This window comes from Gossypium arboreum, chromosome 2 (genome assembly GCF_025698485.1).
Source record: "Gossypium arboreum isolate Shixiya-1 chromosome 2, ASM2569848v2, whole genome shotgun sequence".
Lineage (NCBI taxonomy): Eukaryota > Viridiplantae > Streptophyta > Magnoliopsida > Malvales > Malvaceae > Gossypium > Gossypium arboreum.
The window spans coordinates 99,497,387-99,516,330 of record NC_069071.1 but is presented as its reverse complement, the minus strand read 5'-3'; the positions used below and the strand labels follow the sequence as shown (position 1 = coordinate 99,516,330).

Genomic DNA, 18,944 nt, shown 5'->3' with positions numbered 1-18,944 from the left:
ATATAAATATATAAGATGAATTAAGAGCAATTTCTATATATAATATTTCAATTGAATTTTGTATAAACATGTTACTAATTTTATCATTAATTTAATATTATATATTTATAATTGATATAATCTTTTTTGGTTTAACAATATAATTTCCATAAAATGATTTATATAAATTCCAAGTTGTGGAAATTGGATATATTGTGGAAAAAGTAGCATCGAATAAAATTTCATTTGATCAGCAAAAATCACACTTGTTTTGGTTTGCCAAAAATGGCTTCACTTGTCACAAGAAGAATCCCTCTCACCCACAATTCAGCCATTTGAATCCCACCATCACACACGAAATGCACCTCATTGTTCTTTGTAGTCACCACATGGAACATGCCCGATTCTTCCACATCGAACTTCCTCCTCCGATTCCATCGAAATTTTTTACCTGGACCGACCTTAGCTGCTTTGCATATCACATTTCTCCTACTTGATTTGCCCCATCGCGGAATGCATCTGGTCTCCATCATCCTCAGTAAGTTGCTATGAGGTGATCCTTTATCACCCCTAGTGTGCTTCTTCACTTGGCTTCCATCCACAACTAGAGCTCGAGCAAGCTCATTCAGAATGACAATTTTCGTATCGTTTCCGTACCCTTTTATCCTCGCAAGTGTAGGAACCCATTTTTGCCCGGGCTCGTGAAATGAAATAAAAAAAAATTATAAACCAAATTAAATAAATAAAATGTCCCTGTTAATGTCCAATTTACAATAAACAGGCCTAAAGGCCTGATAACCCAAAACTCGGTTACATTTTATAGCCCAATTAGTCTAAACGAAAATACCCATTAACCCAATACCCGGTTACACCCATTAAACCTCCTAACCCAACAAATAAACACGGCCCAAAGGGCCTAAACCATTAACAGAATCAGAGGACCTAGGGTTTTCTGAAACCCTAGGCGCCGCAAGCACCCCGACACCAGGCCTCATCTCGCGCTGCAATCGACGTGCCAATCCCTCGTCACCGAATCTTCACTCGCCTGCAAAAGGAAAGAAACAGCAGAGACAATACAAATATAGCAAGAAATAAAATCAAATATTGTTAATATATTTTATGTTGATTTTCAGTGGCTATAAAAGCCCGAATCGAAACGATGTAATGGAGGGGATTTTTTTTATGAACATTTACAATAAAATACCAGCAGTTTATCGAAGGAATAGAGGTGATTTGTTTTTACATTATTTTTTTTCTTTTTATACATACAAATATCACTAAATAAAACAGAAAGATTTACCGTCAGATTTGCGCTAAAAATCAAAGCTCTTCAGCTTCCGGCCGCCGTATTCGGCGGGGTTGAAGACGGCGCGTGGGCGAGTGTGCCTGACTGGGCTTGGCTTGACGAAGGCCGGAACCCAGAGGTTTTTTTTTTCTCTTTTCCTTTTTCAGAGCATTTCTTTTGTTTTTTTTATAACCAGGGCTAAAATGAACTTTTAGGTTTTTTTTTTTATATTTATAAACGACCCATACGACGTCGTTTTAGGATGACCATTTAGTGACCAAAACGGTGTTGTTTCAAGGCTGAGGATCAGTGCGTTAACCCGTGACCTGAGAAGGATCCGCGTGTTTTTGTTTAAAGGGCTAATTGCCCAATTGGTCCTTCCGTATTTTCAGCGTTTATAATTTCGTTCAATTCAAATTTTTTTTATTTTAATTTGGCCCTGACGTTTTATTTTTGTTTCAATTTAGTCCTAGTTGCTATTATAAGGCCTATTTTAGGAACGATGTCGTTTTGGGATTAGGGTCAAATTGCCCAGTGAGTCCCTCAGCTTTTAGCGCGTGTTTCAACTGGGTCCAAAATTCATATTATTTTAAAATTAACCCTAGAGTTTTATTTAAATTCAATTTTAATCCTTCTTTTATATATATATATATATATATATATATATATTATAATTTATTTATTTTAAATATTTGGTATATTATTTATTTTACTTTAAACCTTATTTATATGTAAAAAATATTTATTTTATTTTTTATGTATTATTTATTATATTATTTATATTTTATTGTATATTATTTATTATATTATGTATAATTTTAAAATTTGTAAATTATTATTAAATATTACACTTTTATACATCATTATTAAATATTTAGTATGTAATATTCTAAATTTACTATAAAATTTTATTCCTATTTAACATATTATTTTTTTATAAATATATATTAAGTTATTATATCATATAGTATATTTTTATATATATTAACCATTTTAAAAAATTCTCCTTTATTATTATTATGTTGTTTTAAATATTTTATTTTTTAATACCCCATTTTTAATTGTATTTAGTTTTTATCTTTTTATTATTTTTTTATATGTTCATAATTTGTTTATTTATTTTTGTATTTTTGTATTTATTTAGTATTATTTTAGTAAGTTAATTTTATCTCATAAATTATTTTTTATTTTTATGTTATTTATTGTTTTTATACATTTGCATGAAAATTGATTATATATGTTGTTATTCTAAGTTATATTTGCATGAAATATTATTGTATATATATTATGTAATTTATATTGTTATATTCATTATTTTCTATATTGTATTTACATGAAATGTTAATGTATGTATATTTATGTTATTTATGATTATATCTACATGAAATGTTAATGTATATTATGTAATTTATGTCGTTATTTATCATTTTCTATATTATATTTGCATGAAATGTTAAAGTATGTATCATGAAGTTTATATTATTTAGTATTGAAATCTTGTAATATGTTAAATGCATCATTGTTTAAAATTTATATTTCATTTAATCCAAAAGATTTTTAAAAATGAGGCAATGCTTTTTTGTATTTAGGAATTCAGGAAGTAGTGCCCTAACATGCTGGGTTGTGATTTCCCGTTTGTCTAAATGTCTAAAGTATCCTTCTAAATAGATTTTGTAAATCACGAGATGATTTCACTTACAAAAGTTTAAGAATATCGTGTCCAATCATGCTGGATGTGATGTTTGTATTCTTTTAGAGTAAAGGAATCTCGATTTTCAACTCAAATTATTCCGGTTTTAAAAAGGGATCCTATTTTTAAATTCTTTCAAACTTTTTAACAGTAAGACGGAAAACTATTCAATTTGGTACCAATTTTGGGTGTTGCGAATGTGCTAATCCTTCCTCGTACTTAACCGACTCCCGAACCTGTTTTCTCACATTTTCGTAGACCAAAATGTTTCATAAGGTGATCCAATCACACCTAAAAAGGTTGGTGGCGACTCCCGTTTTCAAATTCCCCCTCTAAAAAGGTTTCGACAGCTTGGTGACTCCACTAGGGAAGAAATTAAGAGAGTCAAGCCAAGAAATTGATTATTTTCTGTCTTAACGTCAGAAGTTTAGAAAAATTTTAAAAATATCGATCTTTTTACATGTGTTTTCCACATATGTTTGTTATTTTGTTTTCGCACACATTGCATTTGCATGACTGCTGTGGTCGCACCCTTAAGTGGGTGTGAGAAGCTATGCTTTTGTGAGGTTTTCACCTCCACATAGGCTAGTGGATTGCTTCCGGGATACATCCGTACCTATGTCTTTGTGAGATATTCATCTCCGTATGGCCATAGGGAAATGTGTCCCCCTGAACCAAACTTGGTCCATATGAGCCTATAATGGGTGAGGATCGAGGAATCTACTGGTTCAGGTACCCGCATTTTAGAACTGAAACATATATAGTGAGCTTTAAGTGCTTACCCTAGGTAGTACAGTGATAGCCTTTAGTAAGCTACCCTTATAAGTGCTTGTTTATTATACCTTTTATATATGACACTGACCTATTTTATTTTGTTATCATTGCATGTCATTCAACATTTAAAGGTGTCGATTCACGGTTCGATTTCTAGATTAGAAAGTTTTGTAATGAGGAACGAATATCTTGATAAAGTGGAGGACAACGCTTCTGTCTGTGCGTGGTCAGAGAAAACCCAGTTAGAGAAAGGAGATAGTGTCACCGAAGGTTATACATCAGAGTTGTGGGACTTCACTCGTATCAGTTCGACACAGAATGAGTTTCAGGAGTTGAAGGATATTTGGGCCCAATGGGATGACAAGGCTAAGCAGCTGTTCTACAAGAATTATGGAGATCTTCCCTATTTGCTAGACATCATTGTGGATAAGCATCTGTTTCGAGCTATATTACAGTTTTGGAACCCTGCTTATAGTTGTTTTACATTTGGAGAGGTAGACTTAGTACTTACTTTGGAGGAGTATACGACCTTGCTTCGCTGTCCAAGAATTCAAGGTAATAAAGCTTATGTTAGGGCTACTAATCTCCCACTTTCGTGAAGAAATTAATGATGATCACAGGGATGAGTGAATAGTGGACCGCAGCTCGAATCCAACAAAAGGGTAATGGTAAATGCATTCCGTTGGCAAGTTTGAGGGATCTGATATTGGCGCACCCAGATGTGAAGAAGAGGGTTGATGTCTTGGTCTTAAGTGTTTATGGTTTGGTGATTTTCCCCAAAGCTATTGGGCACATAGATGAGGCAGTTGTGGATTTATTCGATCGACTTGGTAAACAGAGCACACCTGTGCCTGTAATCCTAGCTGAGACATTCAGATCCTTGAGTGCATGTCGGAGAGCCGGTGAAGGTAGATTCATTGGATGCGCACAGTTGTTGTTAGTATGGTTCCACAGTCACTTTTGGAAAGTTGACAAGGTTCCTTGCCGAGTGTTCTTTGAGGATTATTCTCCCTTAAAGGAAACAGCAGCTACGCCGAAGAGGGACGACATTACAGAGGAAAGGTAGATAGAAATACTTCAGAATCTCCGAGAGGAAGATGTTATGTGGAAAACCCCTTGGATGGCTCCTAATGAAGTCCTTTATCGTTGCGGAAGCTTTGATCGGGAACCTCTTCCTGAAATTTGGGGAGTTGTTGGTTATGCATCATTACTCGTCCTAAGGCAATACAAAGCAGGGCAGTTTATACCGGCAACACAAGGGCTGCTCAGAATGATTTCTCATATAAGGGGGATCATTATAAGAATAAGATGCGAGAGATTTCCGAGGCTTGGAAGAAGATTTACTATGTAAAGATTCTGACTGAAGGTCCAACGACAACCCTTGAGTACAAAGGGTGGTTTAGCAAGAGGATCAATGATAACATCCCTAGGCAGAGTTTGGGGGCTGCTCGATCAATCGAGGAGAATTTACGAGTGGTTCCAACAGAGTTAGAAGTCATAAAGCAAGAGTTCAAAAGAAAGAGTTTGGAGCTCGGGAAAAAGATAGAGAAGCTGGAGGAAGAGAAGATGTACCTAAGCTTAAACGTCGACGTTCAGAAAATTGAGGTCGAGAAAATAAGGAAAGAAAAGAAGAAGATTGAGGAAGACCGAGATGACTTGAAGACGCAATACAAGAGGATGCAGCTATCAATGAAAAGAGTTGGACTAGGGAAGTCTTCAGAGAAGTGGCAACAAGAGGTTCAAGAAGAAAGAGCCAAAGCCGAACACTGGGAGAAGAAGTTTCAAGAAATGTAGGAACGGAATTAGGCCTTAGATAGAAGCTTGGCAGAAAGTCAGAAAGAGAATCAAGGATTAAAAGCTAAAGTGACTGAACTTAGACGGTCCATTCATCTTCACCGAAGTCGTAACTTTGCGGTCGAGTTAAAGACAAGTCTGAACAAGATCGAGGAAATGAAGCACAAGATTGGAGGGTTAGAAGTAGCATTACAGAACTGTGAACTCCGGATTGAGTAGCTTGAGGCAAGAGAAGGACATTGGAAGGGAGAGCTTCACCATTTTCAGGATCAAGTCAGAGATAGGGACTACCTCATGGGAGAAGCCATAGTCCAGATTCGAGAGGTTGCTGATCATTTGCAAGACCTGGCAGCGCAACCTACTGTATTGAGTGCAAAGTATGAGTCAGTGTCAGATAGAGGTCGAGAGTTAGCTTTGTTATTGGATAGGGTTAAAACTCTGCGCCTGAGGGCAAAACCGTATTTGTAATTCATTTTGTGTAAAGATTTTTGTTTCTTAAATAACGTTTTCTAAAAGAAACTGAATCAGAATCGATATCTTTTTGCATTCATGCATTTTCATCTCATCGTATCGTATGCATTCAAATTTATAGAAAGACCCTAATTAGTTAAAATTACACACACACACACACACAGAGAGAGAGAAAGTGAGAGAAAGAGAAAACCTGGAAGCAACACATCTTACGGTACACGCACTAAGACAAAGAATATGGATCAAAGACTTGAGCAGATCCAGAGAGAAATACAAGAGCAATTGCAGGAACAATTGGCAAAAATCTAATAGCAGATGAAGGATCAAATGTTGGAGGCCCAAAGGAATATGATAGCTGAAATGGCTCAGCTGCTGATGTGATACCCCCTACCCGTATTCATTGCCGGAATAGGGTACGAGGTATTACCGGAGTTTACGAATTTATTTATTTATTTCTTTATTTATTTTAGGAAAACTCAATATAATCCCTTTACAGATATCTAACCTTCCCTGCAATATTATATCAAGACCAATCCAAATCAACCAATCCAATTCAACATATTTTTAAGATAAATTCATGCATATTTATAAAATAACGTCATCACATACCCAAAACCAGGTTTGTTAACCATACCAATGGCTAACTCTACATTCATTTCACAAAATCATTTACTTTATTAGCTTATACATGCCATTGATTTCCAAAATAAAGTTTCTTTATATACCGAAGTCCTGAGGTTGATAGTGTGATGTGTCTCCGACCAAATCCGACCTCCGAGCTCTTAACACTACAAAACAGGAAAAAAGGAAACGGGGTAAGCACTTTGTGCTTAGTAAGCTCATGTAACAAGAATTATACTTACCTAATATTTTCAATACAATACAATAAACATTCCTATATCCATTCAATGCATTATTACCCTAATATGCACAAACTCAACATTCAAGTTAGTACAATAATTTCCATGTACCAATAATATATACTATGATTGATGACCTCATCAATACCATGATTTCGATTTCCTTGTTATTTTTCCATATTTATCCCGTTGAATTTCTTGGAATTTTCGATGGATTTTCAGAGATACACTTTTAGTGTACATTTCTGGGTCCGTCAATTCATATTCATGTGCGACATATCCATTTCAGAGAGCACACTCCGTGAACCTCAACCTTGCGGCGGGATTACCGGTCGAGCTAAATCCGCAATATAAACTCATAGAGTATTGTCGGGATTACCATCCAAGGCTAAATCCCGCAACGACAATTACTCTAATGAGCTTGATCCAATTACCAGTCGAGGCTAAATTGAGATCGTAATTGGATTACCCGTCCGGCTAAATCCATTTTACACATATTCTTGGGAGGGCTATATCAGATAGGATCACCCGTCCGGGCTAGATCCTTTTTACCGTCAATTCCTTTTCAGAGATTCATCGAATTTTCCTTTCATTCAATCGGGATTTCTTCTCCTTTTAACAAATATATCAATGTTTCATAAATTTTCATACAATGAACATTCAAATCATATTCACATAAATAATATACAATCTCAAGCATTTAATAATATAATTCAAGTTACATGAACTTACCTTGATACTTGTTTGTAAACAAAAAAAATCTACTAATCCCGAACTTTTTCAGTTCCTCGATCTAGCTTCGTATTTGATTCTTCTGGATCTAAATAAATAAATTTAATTATCAATTTAATACATTTCATGTTCATATGCAACATTCTCTATAATTCAACTATTATTTATAGTTTATTCAAAGCTGTCTACTTGAGTCATATTCACTAAATTATTTTTATCTTGAGATACAGAACTCCAAATTAGGATCCGATAATTTTTCCTGAAACTAGACTCACATATCTTCTTACCATAAAATTATAAGAATTTTTGGTTTAGTAAATCAGAGTCACCCCTGTTCTGCTGTCAACAGTTCTAACCCTTCTTCACTAAAAATTAATTATCTCTTCATACAGAATTCAAATGATGTTCTCGTTTGTTTCTCTTAAAAATATACTCATTAAGGATTCTATACATATAAATTTAAGCCTCTAATTGTTTTTATTCAATTTTTTATGATTTTTCAAATTCAGAACAGGGGAACCCGAATTCATTCTGACCTTGTCTCAAAAAATTCATTATATCTCAAAATTTACAAATCCATTGCTTACACTATTTCTTCTATTAGAAACTAGACTCAATAAGATTTAATTGCATATTTTTTTCATCTTCTAATTCTATTTCTAAAATTTATGGTGATTTTTCAAAGTTAGTCTACTGCTGCTGTCCAAACTGTTTTTGTGCAAGCTGTTTATTACCATTTTTCCCCTAAGCTTTTAATAAATGATAATTTCGTCCCTACTCAATTAGCCTCTCAATTGAACTGATTTTTATAAATTAATATTTTATTCTATCACCTTAAACTAGTTTACAACCTTTAGGAATCAGAATTTCAGCAATAGACTTTAATTCCAAGCATTTTCACAATTAGGTCCTAAAAATCAATTTCTATTGAAATTACCTAATAAAATCATCTCATAAACAAATTAAAGCTTTAATTTCATTCTATTTCATCATAAACTTACAGCACTCAACCATGGTGACTTTCAATTTCATCCATGAAATCAAAAACTAATGAATTTAATAGTAGGACCTAGTTGTAAGAGTCTTAGAAACACAAAATTACAAGAAAAGGCAAGGATTAACTCACTTGGTGCAAAATTATGAAATACCAGCTTAGAGAACCCTCCTATGGCGTTTTTAGCTGCTGGAATTGAAGAGAAATGAAGAGAAATCTAGATATTTCCTATTTAGTCCTAGCTTTATTTAGTTAATTTTGCAATATTCCAATTTTACCCTTAATTTATAAATTTTTTTGCTAATTTCATACCCTTGCTGTCCAGCCCAAATAAATTTTGGGTCTAATTTCCTTTTAAATCCTTTCTCATTAGACTCTTAAGCTATTTAATCATTCTAGCAACTTTTACACCTATTACAATTTAGTCCTTTTCATTTAATTGACTACCCAAACATTAAATTCTCCTAACGAAATTTTAATACCACACTAATAACATTTCATAAATATTTATAAAATTATTTTCGACTCGGTTTTACAAGATAGAGGTCCCGATATCTTATTTTTACTCAATTTCTTCAATAATTTCTTTTTCTAACTAACCACTAAATCGGTAAAATTTTTCTATCAATATTTTCATACGATTTTCCTATCATATCAATTTTCATGCAAAAATATTGAAATAAATTTCTCTTTAAATCGGATTTGTGGTTACGAAACCACTGTTCCGATAACCTTGAATTTAGGCCATTACAACTCTCCCCCCTTTTAGGATTTTCGTCCTCGAAAATCTTACCAGTAAAGAGATTTGGGTATTGTTTCCTCATTGCCTCCTCCGGTTCCCATGTCGCTTCCTCAATCCTGTGCTTTTGCCACAATACTTTCACCAAATTTATCTTTTTATTTCTAAGCTCTTTTGTCTCCCGTGCCAATATCTTGACTCGTTCTTCACTGTAAGTCATATCCGGTTGAATCTCTACTTCTGTCGGAGAAATAACATGTGAATGATCTGATCGATATTGTCGTAACATAGATATATGAAAAACATTATGGATTCTATCAAGTTCCGGTGGTAATGTCAATCGATAAGTGACCGGTCCAATTCTTTCTATGATTTCATAAGGCCCGATAAATCTTGGACTCAGTTTATCCTTTCGACCGAATCGAAGGACTTTCTTCCAAGGAGACACTTTCAGGAATACCTTGTCACCGACTTGAAATTCAATCTCTTTTCGTTTAAGGCCGGCATATGATTTTTGACGATCGGAAGCTGCTTTTAGACTATTCCGAATAACCTTTACTTTTTCTTCAGTTTCCCGGATCAAATCAACCCCATTTATCTTCCTTTCACTAAGCTCTGTCCAATATAACGGTGTTCTACATTTTCTACCATACAAAGCTTCATACGGAGCCACTTTAATACTAGACTGATAATTGTTATTGTAAGCAAATTCAATCAAAGGTAGATACCTCTCCCAATTACCTTCAAACTCTAGTATACAACATCGGAGCATATCTTCCAATACTTGAATTACACGCTCAGATTGACCATCACATCGAGGATGAAATGTAGTGCTGAAATACAACTGAGTACCCAAGGCTTCTTGTAATTTGTCCCAGAAACGAGACGTAAATCGGGGATTTCTATCTGATATAATGGAGACAGACACTCCATGTAGCCTGAGAATCTCAGATATGTACAGTTCAGCTAGTTTATCTAAAGAATAATCCATACGTACTGGAATAAAGTGAGCTGACTTTGTTAATCGGTCAACAATCACCCAAATAGCATCTTTTTTCCTCGGAGACAAAGGTAACCCCGATACAAAATCCATAGTGATTCTTTCCCATTTCCATTCGGTATAGTAATTGGTGAAGTAACCCGAAGGTGCTCGATGTTCACTTTAACTTGCGACATATTAAACACCTTGATACAAACTCGGAGATATCACGTTTCATTCCCGACCACCGGTACATCTTTTTAGATCATTATACATTTTATTACTCCCCAGATGTACAGACATAATACCGTTGTGAGCCTCGCGTAGAATCTTCTGTATGAGCTCTGAATTCTGAAGTACACATACCCTACCTCTGAATAATAAACAACCATCAGAACTAATCTGAAATTCAAAATCATTACCTGACTCACACTGTGCCCGTTTAACTTGTAACTTATCATCATTCTTCTGAGCTTCACATATTTGCTGTAAAAATGTCGGTTTAGCTCTTAATTCTGCTAGGATTGAACCATCATTAGTCAATGATAACCGGGTATTCATAGCTCGTAAAGCCAACAGAGATTTCCAGCTCAAAGCATCAGCTACAACATTAGCTTTACCCGGATGGTAATCAATAATCAAATCATAGTCCTTTATCAGTTCAAGCCACCTGCGCTGTCTCAAATTTAAATCTTTCTGTGCCATCAAATATTTCAAGCTTTTATGATCAGTATAAATATGACATTTCTCACCGTACAAGTAATGCCCCATATCTTCAGTGCAAATACAATAGCAGCTAATTCAAGATCATATACTGGGTAATTTCTTTCATGTGGTTTAAGTTGTCTTGAAGCATAGGCTATTACTTTACCTTCTTGTATCAAAACACAACCTAAACCATTTAATGAGGCATCACTGTAAATAACAAATTCCTTACCCAGTTCAGGCTGCACTAATACAGGTGCTTTCGTTAATAGGTCTTTCAATCGGTTGAAACTTTGTTGACATTCATCAGTCCACTCGAACTTTACATCCTTCTGCAATAATCGAGTCATTGGAGAATATATTATAGAGAATCCCTGTACAAATCTCCGATAATAACTAGCTAAACCCAAGAAACTTCTAACTTCAGATATATTCTTCGGTGGATTCCAATTGACAATAGCTGATATTTTACTTGGATCTACCCTGATGCCTTCGGCAGATACAATGTGTCCAAGAAAACCCACTTTTCGGAGCCAAAATTCACATTTATTGAATTTAGCATATAACTGCTTCTCTCATAGAATTTGCAACACAATTCTCAAATGTTCTGCATGTTCTTCTTCATCCCGAAAATAAACCAAAATATCATCAATGAATACTACTACAAATCTGTCTAAGTACGGTCTGAATATCCGGTTCATCAAATCCATGAATACTGCTGGTGCATTAGTTAGCCCAAACGGCATAACTAGAAACTCATAATGCCCGTACTTGGTTCTAAAGGCTGTTTTTGGCACATCTAACTCCTTTACTTGTAACTGATAATAACCTGATCGAAGATCAATGTTTGAAAACACAGTAGCACCTTTCAGCTGATCAAATAAATCATCAATCCGGGGTAACGGGTACTTATTCTTTATGGTTACCTTATTAAGTTACCGGTAGTCGATACACAATCTCAAAGACCCGTCTTTCTTTTTCACAAACAGAATCGGAGCACCCCAAGGTGAATGACTCGGTCGAATAAAACCTCTATCAACAAGCTCTTGCAACTGTGTCTTTAACTCTTTTAATTCTGTAAGAGCCATCCGATACGGAGCTATGGAAATCGGAGTAGTTCCTGGAATCAAATCTATAGAAAATTCTACTTCTCTTTCTGGTGGCAATCCTGGTAATTCCTCTGGAAACACATCGGAAAATTCACATACCACTTTGGAATCTGTATTTTTGACTCGATACTTTGGTGTCAAGTACATAAGCCAAGTAAGCATCATACCCTTTTTGACATACCTACTGTCGCCATTATGAAATCATATCGATAACCCTCCGTCGATCGATTTAACCCGAAGTAACTCACCATTCTAACATTTTAGCACAATATATTTTTGTCTACAATTTACTACCGCATCATGCTGGGTTAACCAATCCATACCCAATATCACGTCAAATTCATCAAATGGCAGTAACATCAAATCAGCCGGGAAACAATAACCTCTTACCATTAGTGGACAATTTTTACAAATTTTATCCACTAACACAAACTAGCCCAGGGGGTTCGACACTTTAACCACAAATTCAGTAGGTTCAACAGATAAATTTTTAATAATTGCAAGTTTAACACATATATATAAATGCGTAGAACCAGGATCAATCAATGTAGTAATATCAGTATCAAATAAAAAAATGTACCAGTAATAACATCGGCTGCTGAGGCATCTTCTCTGGCACGAATGGCATATGTCCTAGCAGGTGCTCGTGCCTCAGGCCTACCTGCAGTATCTTTTGTAGCTCCTCGACTACCACTGACATTACCGGTTGGTCGAGGTGGTCTACCTCTCGAAACTGGATTACTCAGCTTCGATATCTGTTCAGCTTCTTTTTCACCCTTTTCTGGACAATCTCTGAGGAAATGGTCAAAAGAACCACATCGGTAACAAGCCCCACTCTTTAATCGACATTCACCAAAATGAGTTTTATTACAGTACTGGCATCTCGGTTTAGGAGTGCCAATACTGCCAACACTGGTCACTGATGGAGTAGAAGACCTTGGATTAGTGCGTTGAGAACCTCGCTCTCTGCCCGAATACCAAATGGCTGAAGTAGAACGATCCTGATACTTCTTCAATTTCTTTGAAGCAGAAAACTGGGATTTTCCCATCGGTCTTTTACTAAAAATTCTAGCTTCCCTCTCAGCCTGTTTCTTTTCTTTGCTCAATTCTTCGGTTTGTAAGCTCTCTCTTCCAATGTAGCAAACTCTCAAATTTTAAGAATTCCGATCAGTAGTTTAATGTCTTCATTCAACCCTTCTTCGAATCGTTTGCACATTTCAGCTTCTGACTGTACCCATTCTCGAGCATATTTACTCAATCGAACAAATTCTCTTTAATACTCAGATACTGATCTGTTACCCTGTTTCAACTCAAGAAATTCTTTTCTCTTCTGATTGAGAAACCTCTGACTGATATATTTTTTTCTGAACTCGATCTGAAAGAATTCCCATGTAATTTCTTCTTTCGGAACAACTGAAGCTTTAGTATTCCACCAATGGTAAGCTGTGTCTTTTAGCAGTGAGGCGGCACATTTCAGACATTCTTCTGGTGTACAAGATAATTCTTCTAGAACCCGAGTAGTGTTTTCTAACCAGAAATTCAGCCCGTTCGGAATCATCATCAACTACTGCTCGAAATTCTTCGGCCCCATATTTTCGAATTTTATCTACTGGAGCTTTCCCTTTTCTGACAGATTCAGTACCTGCACCTTGTGGGATCTCGGGAACCGGTGGAGGAGCAGGAGGGGGGAGCTTGAACTTGCTGCACTACAGGGTTAGTTCTTAAGTATTGATTAAACCATTCATTCATCATTTGAAAGAAGGCTATTTTTTCCTCGTCCCCTCGACCCTTTATCTCGGGCCTTTTACTGCTAGTTTCTTCTCTTTGTATTGAAGCCGGAGCATGAATCCCAACTTCCTCAGATTGAGCTCGGTCGGATGACATTACTATAAGAAAAACACATTTTAAATGGTCAGGAGATATCACACTATCAATAATAATTTAAATAGCATGTATAGCTAATCCCGTATTTGCTACATCGGTCCTAGAATCGGCTAAACCGTAGCTCTGATACCAACATATGTAATACCCCCTACCCGTATTCATTGCCGGAATAGGGCACGAGGTATTACCGGAGTTTACGAATTTATTTATTTATTTATTTATTTTATTTTTTTTAGGGAAAACTCAATATAATCCCTTCACAGATATCTAACATTCCCTGCAATATTATATCAAGACCAATCCAAATCAACCAATCCAATTCAACATATTTTTAAAATAAATTCATGCATATTTATAAAATAACGTCATCATATACCTAAAACCAGGCTTGTTAACCATACCAATGGCTAACTCTACATTCATTTCACAGAATCATTTACTTTATTAGCTTATACATGCCATTGATTTCCAAAATAAAGTTTCTTTATATACCGAAGTCCTAAGGTTGATAGTGTGATGTGTCTCCGACCAAATCCGACCTCCGAGCTCTTAACACTACAAAACAGGGAAAAAGGAAACGAGGTAAGCACTTTGTGCTTAGTAAGCTCATGTAACAAGAATTATACTTACCTAATATTTTCAATACAATACAATAAACATTCCTATATCCATTCAATGCATTATTACCTTAATATGCACAAACTCAACATTTAAGTTAGTACAATAATTTCCATGTACCAATAATATATACTATGATTGATGACCTCATCAATACCATGATTTCCATTTCCTTGTTATTTTTCCATATTTATCCCGTTGAATTTCTTGGAATTTTCGATGGATTTTCAGAGATACACTTTTAGTGTACATTTCCGGGTTCGTCAATTCATATTCATGTGCGCACATATCCATTTCAGAGAGCACACTCATGAACCTCAACCTTGCAATGGATTACCGGTCCAGGCTAAATCCCCTGCAATATAAACTCATAGAGTATTGTCGGGATTACCAATCCAGGCTAAATCTCCTGCAACGACAATTACTCTAATGAGCTTGGATCTGAATTACCAGTCTAGGCTAAATTCAAACCCTAATTCGGATTACCCGTCCGGGCTAAATCCATTTTACACATATTCTTCGGGAGGGCTATATCAGGATAGGATCACCCGTCCGAGCTAGATCCTTTTTACCGTCAATTCCTTTTCAGAGATCTATCGAATTTTCCTTTCATTCAACCGGGATTTCTTCTCCGTTTATCAAATATATCAATGTTTCATAAATTTTCATACAATGAACATTCAAATCATATTCACATAAATAACATACATTCTCAAGCATTTAAGAATATAATTCAAGTTATATGAACTTACCTTGATACTTGTTTGTAAACAAAAAAAATCTACTAATCCCGAACTTTTTCCTTTCCTCGATCTAGCTTCGTATTTGAATCTTCTGGATCTAAATAAATAAATTTAATTATCAATTTAATACATTTCATGTTCATATGCAATATTCTCTATAATTCAACTATTATTTATAGTTCATTCAAAGCTGTCTAATTGAGTCATATTCACTAAATTATTTTTATCTTGAGATACAGAACTCCAAATTAGGATCCGATAATTTTCTCTGAAACAAGACTTACATATCTTCTTACCAAAAAAATTTCAGAATTTTTGGTTTAGCAAATCAGTACAGTTTATTCTTTAAAGTCACCCCTGTTCTGTTGTCGACAGTTCTGACTTTTCTTCACTAAAAATTAATTATCTCTTCATACAGAATTTAAATGATGTTCTCGTTTGTTTCTCTTAAAAATAGACTCATTAAGTATTCTATACTTATAAATTTAATCCCATAATTGTTTTTCTTCAATTTTTTATGATTTTTAAAAGTCAGAACAGGGGAACCCGAATTCATTCTGACCTTGTCTCACAAAATTCATTATATCTCAAAATTTACAAATCCATTGCTTACACTATTTCCTCTATTAGAAACATCAATAATATTTAATTCCATATTTTTATCATCTTCTAATTCGATTTATACAATTTATGGTGATTTTTCAAAGTTAGTCTCTTCTTTGTCCAAACTGTTTTTTGTGCAAGTCGTTTATTACCATTTTCCCTAAGCTTTTAATAAATGATAATTTCGTCCCTACTCAATAAGCCTCTCAATTGAACTGATTTTTCTCAATTAATATTTTATTCTATCACCTTAAACTAGTTTACAACCTTTAGGAATCAGAATTTCAACAATAGACTTTAATTCCAAGCATTTTCACAATTAGGTCCTAAAAATCAATTTCTATTGAAATTACCTAATAAAATCATCTCATAAACAAATTAAAGCTTTAATTTCATTCTATTTCATCATAAACTTACAGCACTCAATCATGGTGACTTTCAATTTCATCCATGAAATCAAAAACTAATGAATTTAATAGTAGGACCTAGTTGTAAAAGTCTTAGAAACACAAAAATTACAAGAAAAAGGCAAGGATTAACTCACTTGGTGCAAAAATTATTAAATACCAGCTTAGATAACCCTCCTATGACATTTTTAGCTGCTGGAATTTAAGAGAAATGAGGAGAAATCTAGATATTTCCTATTTAGTCATAGCTTTATTTATTTAATTTTGCAATATTCCAATTTTACCCTTAATTTATCAATTTTTCTGCTGATTTCATACCCTTGCCGTCCAGCCCAAATAAATTTTGGGTCTAATTGCCTTTTAAATCCTTTATCATTAGACTCTTAAGCTATTTAATCATTCTAGCAACTTTTACACCTATTACAATTTAGTCCTTTTCATTTAATTGACTACCCAAACATTAAAATTTCCTAACAAATTTTAATACCACACTAATAACATTTCATAAATATTTATAAAATTATTTTCGATTCAGTTTTACAAGATAGAGGTCCCGATATCTTGTTTTTACCCAATTTCTTCAATAATTTCTTTTTCTAACTAACCACTAAATCGGTAAAAATTTTCTATCAATATTTTCATACGATTTTCCTATCATATCAATTTTCATGCAAAAATATTGAAATAAATTTCTCTTTAAATCAGATTTGTGGTTACGAAACCACTATTCCGATAACCTTGAATTTAGGCCATTAAAAATGAAGGGGGCAACGGATAAAGGAAAGGCCCCTATGACTATCACTGAAAAGGATAATGAGGATCATCCTACGGGTTTTACCCTACCCCATGTGCAAACTCAACCTGAGGCATATCCCCAAAGGTCGTCCGTCACAATAAGGTCTCAATATGGGCAAGTTGATGCTGGAACACCCATGAACTTCTAAACTGGCTCGAGATCCAACCCGGGAGATAACCTTACCAATCCAGTCATCCCTGATTTAGATGTAGCTAAGAGGGAAGAGATGAGACTCGAATCATCAAGGTAATTAGAGGAACGTTGCAGATGGTTAGAGGAGAAATTTAAGGCATTGGAAAACGCTGATAATCATCAGGGAATTGATGCCAAGGACTTGAGTTTGGTCCCAGATTTGGTGCTTCCTTATAAGTTCAAGATGCCGAAATTTGAGAAGTACAATGGGACTACTTGCCCTGATGCCCATATCACCATGTTCTGTAGGCGGATGACCGGCTATGTAAACAATGATCAACTATTGATCCATTGTTTCCAGGATAGTTTGGTTGGGGCAGCGGCTAGGTGGTACAATCAATTGAGCCGCACTAGGATCAATTCTTGGAGAGACTTAGCGCAAGCCTTCATGGAGCAATATAATCATGTGACTGACATGACTCCTGATAGAATCACTCTACAGAACATGGAAAAGAAGCCTAATGAGAGCTTTAGGCAATATGCACAGAGGTGGAGGGAGGTTGCCATAGAAGTTCAACCACCGCTCTTGGAGAAAGAAACTACCATGTTGTTCATTAACACCTTGAAGACCCCATTCATTACTCATATGATTGGAAGTACCACCAAGAGCTTTGCTGATATAGTTATGGTAGGGAAAATGATTGAGAACGCCACAAGAGGTAGTAAGATAGAGAGGGAAACTGCTAAAATATCAGCCCTAAGAAGGAAAGATAATGAGGTGAACAATACGAGTAGTTATAACTCAAAAGCGATTACGGTTAGTCAGCCCAAAGCAATTACAGTTGGGCAATAGGGTTCCCAAAAGCAGGGATCTGGTATGAGACAAAACTCTGAAAAGGTCTCATTCACGCTTATCCCAGTAATATACCAGGAGCTTTATCAAAGTTCATTTGATGTGCACGCAATAGCTCCTTTTCATTTGAAACCACTGCAACCTCCATATCCCAAATGGTACGATGCAAATGCCAAATGTGAATACCATACAGGGATATCGGGGCATTCGATCGAAAATTACACTGGCTTTAAAAAAGTAGTGGAAAGACTTATCAAGATAGGGGTCGTAAAATTTGACGACACCCCTAGTACAGAGAACCCGTTGCCGAACCATGGTGATCAAATGGTAAACGCAATTGGGGAAACTGGTATGAGAAGGATTAAAGAGGACATGGCTAAGGTAAGAATGCCGATAAAAGTAATCTGGGAAGAAATGATGAAAAGAGAGATGATAATCTCTGAAGAAGGAAATAAATGAGCGAGGGACTACTGCGAGTTCCATGCAGAAGAGGGACACGAGATCCAAGAATATGACAAGTTTAAGGCTTTGGTACAAAGCCTTATGGATAATAAGAAGCTGGAATTTTATGAAGCTGGCTCAGATGAGGGGCACGTATGTGCATTGGAAGGTGAACCAAAGAATCAAAGAATCAACTGGCCAAGGATCATTATTTCTCTACCAAGGAATAATGAAGTTGAGACACAAACTGCGCCGAAAGTCATTATTCACAAACCCTCTTCCTTTCCTTATAAGGATAACAAGAGTATCCCTGGAATTATGACTACAATGTGACAATGCCAGAGAGAGAAGATATA

At 35.3% G+C, this 18,944-nt stretch overlaps 1 pseudogene; it reads right to left on the bottom strand.

Annotated features, from left to right (window-relative positions):
* Nucleotides 1-239: 239 nt before the first annotated feature.
* LOC108466366 (uncharacterized) overlaps nucleotides 240-18,944 on the bottom strand; it is a 33,656-nt pseudogene continuing 14,951 nt past the window's right edge.